This window comes from Triticum urartu, chromosome 3A, assembly GCF_056163025.1.
Source record: "Triticum urartu cultivar PI428250 chromosome 3A, HENAU_Tu73, whole genome shotgun sequence".
Taxonomy (NCBI): domain Eukaryota; kingdom Viridiplantae; phylum Streptophyta; class Magnoliopsida; order Poales; family Poaceae; genus Triticum; species Triticum urartu.
In genome coordinates, this window is record NC_141875.1 from 558,956,692 (window position 1) to 558,960,490 (window position 3,799).

The following is a 3,799-nucleotide window of genomic DNA, read 5'->3' on the forward strand; positions in this document are numbered from 1 at the left end:
TGATGATGATGTTCCCTCATACAGCAGCCCACCACTAGCAACAGAAACTGGTGATCATGATTCACAGTGCATGGACGTTGACAACTCGCAGCGGTCTGTTGTTGGTTAACATGGTGGTGAAGAGGATGAAGGGGATGATGAGGAGGATGATGAAGAGGAAGAGCATCACAAGGATGAGGAGGATGAAGAGGAAGAGGAGGATGAAGAGAACAAAGACAAGAAGAGAAATGTGGGAGGGCAATGAAAAAGGGAATTAAGTAGAAAAGAAAGAGGGGAAAGCAGAGGAGAAAGAGGACGATGAAAATAATGAAGAAGAGAAAAAAGAGGAGGAGGAAGATAGAGAGGATGAAGGTGTTGAGGTGGAGGAAGATGGTGGGGAGGGAAGAAGGGGGATGAAGATAAGGATGATGGCGACACGTGCGGCAACACTAGCACCGACCAGCCTAGTGGCAGCGGCTATCATGACGAGGGAGGTGCATGAAATCCGGGGTGGCACGGGGGCAGTGATGACGATGAGGTGCCGCTAAATAAGACCATGGAGAAACTCAAGCGTACTGGCAAGGAACAACAACAACCAGAGCAAACAATGTCTGTTGAGAGCACACAAGGAAATATCCAAAGCGCTGGTAGTTTTTTTCAAAGCAGCTTCGTTTAGATGGACTTGCGGAAGGAGTTGTTTGAGGTACAGAGCGGGCCTGTTATTTCAGCTGCAGTTGTGGTGAGAATTGGAGAGTCGCAGTACGGTCAGAAGCGGGTCATCCCTGAGACCCGAGATATCCATCTTTTTCCTGTGCTCGTGATGCCAACTGAGGAAAAATTCTCTGGGATGGATTTGTGCCTTGAGATGATTGGAGATGTCCTGGAACCACCAAGTATTGGTCCGAAAAATAGGGAAACACGGCCTGCAGGAGAAGATGGAGGGGGAGTTGTGAGGAAGGTTGAGAAAGTGTGCCACAAGGCAGCAAAGGCAGCCGTTATGTCCCTGAAAGAAAGCGAGGTTGTGGCAGGTCAAAGTATTGTAACTATGACAACCAGTCAGCAAGCTGCGACAGCTCTAAGGCCGACAGATGAAGTGGCAAGTCAAAAAGTCACATCACCATCAAAAACCAAAGTTTAGTAGAAAAAAGCAGCAAAGAAGCAAAATAGAGAAACTGCTCATATGATGGAAGTAGCTGAGCAAAACAATCAGGCAACTTCTGAATCAGCAAAGAATAAAAACAGAGCAACTGCTGCTACCTTGGAAGCAATTCAACAGAAAACTTAGGCAAGCAGAGTGAGTATGCAGGCAGCAGCCCCTCCCAAGCAAAGTGTGGAAGCAACTATTGTGCTAGAGGAAGCCACTCCTGAGCTGGAGCAAGCAATTGTTGAAGGAACAACACAGGAATCAACAGATAAGCCTCCGGTAGTTCCCACCAAGCAAGCGTGCTCCTCAAAGCGGAAAGAAATATCATTTGATGATATTAGGGGCATCAACGAGTTGCTCGAAAAGTGCGCCAGCCTAGCTTCGACGCCACTGCTCGCGAGGAGTAAATCTGTTGGCACCATACCTGTAATACGGACATCACCTGCCATTAATCTCTCAACAAACAAAGGAGCATTTGATTCAAGCGAAGAACCAATATTGCTGCAAAGATCAAAGTCTGGAAGTGTTGTTTTGGATGATTATTGTCCAGCTCCGCCTTTTGATATTGGGATAGATGAACCAATAGGAATAACAGGTGAGGAGGGCAAGGCAACAAAGGATAAGGGGGTGGCAAACACACCTACCACCAGCGACAATGAGTGGGGAATTGATTGGGGCAACATGGATTTCGATGAATTCGTTGAGGGTGCAGTGAAAAGTGTTGCAGCACAGAGCGTGGGTCACATGTCACCTGTCGGATTTAGTACACCAACCGAAGATGCAAAAATAAGTGATGAGGGGGAGTCGGGCAAAGGTGTTGCCAGCAGCTCGGGCGAGCCTGTTCCTAAGAAGCGCGAGAGGAGGATATTGCAAGCTCCACCATGACAAAGGTCACCATATGTGAATGTATACATGAGGAAGGATTTCACATGGAACACAGAAATAAACAGAGTGTACGCAATGGTTCTGTTGCTTGGAGGAGGAGGGACAACAAGGACGTTGCAGGGGTGATGATGCAATGTGTGTGTTTCTTCCAATAGACACTTTTTATGTTTTTCTTCCCATCCAATGATCTTTCTTCTTGTTATTTTCTCAACAGATCCTTTCTTTGTTATACATGCCGCACATCATAAACTATCGTGGCTACTTTTTCACAATCAAGGAGCTTGCTCAATCAATGAAGAAGGCCGGATGGATGAAGACACATGTCTTTGAGTTAGGGATTGATGCAATCATGTACAACAGACAAGTGGGGTCCAAGAAAATAATCATGCCTGTTAGGTCTTCGGTAAGAAAATAAAACCCAAAGTTTTTATTCAATTAGCTTTTCATTTTGTTTCTTTTGTTTGGCACTGAAGTTGTTTCTTTATCATCTCCTTCTGCCTATTTTCATAGACTTGGCTTCAAAAACTTGTTTTCGATGTGAAGGAGCTGCATAACAGGTTCAACGAATCAAACCGTTTGGATGAGCAAGACATGGTATGCTCCATGTGTTGCTAGTTTCTTTCTTTTAAAACATAATTTGCCTATAATCCTTCTGGGTGTTGTTGCCTAAATTTTTATGGCCTGCGACACATACTTAGGATCCATCTGTTCTTACACTTTGTTTGTTTTTTGAAATATGTTTTAGGTGCATATACAAACCACCCTAGTGTGTACGTACAAACTATAATAGCCCCCACAAGATATTATTGAGCAGTATCTGTCAGTTGGCCTTTTTTAACATCTAAGTTACCTATTATATACAGTGCATTGTTGCCTAAATAGTGTATGGTGCTAGTGGTAAATTTTTTGCACAGGTTGGAAAACCAAGCTCATTGTGTGTGTTTATAGTTCACAAGGAAGAATTTTTTTTCATTTTTGGATTTTACATCTTTGTAGCATGGACTCAAGTAAAGTTGATCATAAAAACTCATAGGTTTGCCTGAAATCATATTAGAAGTTGATGTTTTTTGTGTTTTGTAAGATCATAGCAGAAGTTGATATCAGAAAATTATAGTGGAGTTGCATGAAATCATATCAGAAGTTGCTCCTAAAAACTCATATAGTTGCCTGAAATCATATCAGAAGTTCATGTTTTTGTGTATTTGAAAGCTTGATATCAGAAGTTGCCTGAAATTATGGATCTCGGTCTCACCGAGATGGCCTGAGCAAGTTTCTGTGATGAAGTCACTTCATTTCCGAATCACCAAGATGAATCGATCGAAATTTCCGAAATGAGGTCTTTCCCTAGCCGTTGCACTTCAGTCACACCGAGTCATTCTGTTTGGTCTCACTGAAAAGCCTAACGGTCAAGTCTTTTGCACTAGTTGGTCTCACCAAGATTTCCATGTCGGTGTCATCGAGTTGTGTCAAATACTTGTAATGGTTGGATTTTTGGTGTTGCCTATTTATACCCCTCCACCATCACCCACTCTCTCTCTCCATCAGAGCGAACCACTACTTCCATTACTCATTTTCTGAGAGAGAACTACCTACTCATGTGTTGAGATCAATATATTCCAATCCAACCATTTGAACCTTGATCTCTAGCCTTTCCCAAGTTGCTTTCCATTCAATCCTCTCTTCTACCAAAGACAAATATGTGAGAGAGTGTTTGAGTGTTGGGGATACTATCATTTGAAGCACAAGAGCAAGGAGTTCATCATCAATAATACCTTCTATTACCTTTTGGAG

General features: G+C 43.1%; 1 long non-coding RNA gene across 1 annotated transcript; it reads left to right on the forward strand.

The window, feature by feature from the left end:
• The first annotated feature begins 230 nt into the window (after positions 1–230).
• Positions 231–2,590, forward strand: LOC147980514 (uncharacterized). Its single transcript, XR_015619392.1, has 2 exons — positions 231–2,411; positions 2,519–2,590. It is a non-coding gene; the product is annotated as an uncharacterized LOC147980514 (long non-coding RNA).
• The last annotated feature ends 1,209 nt before the right edge of the window (positions 2,591–3,799 follow it).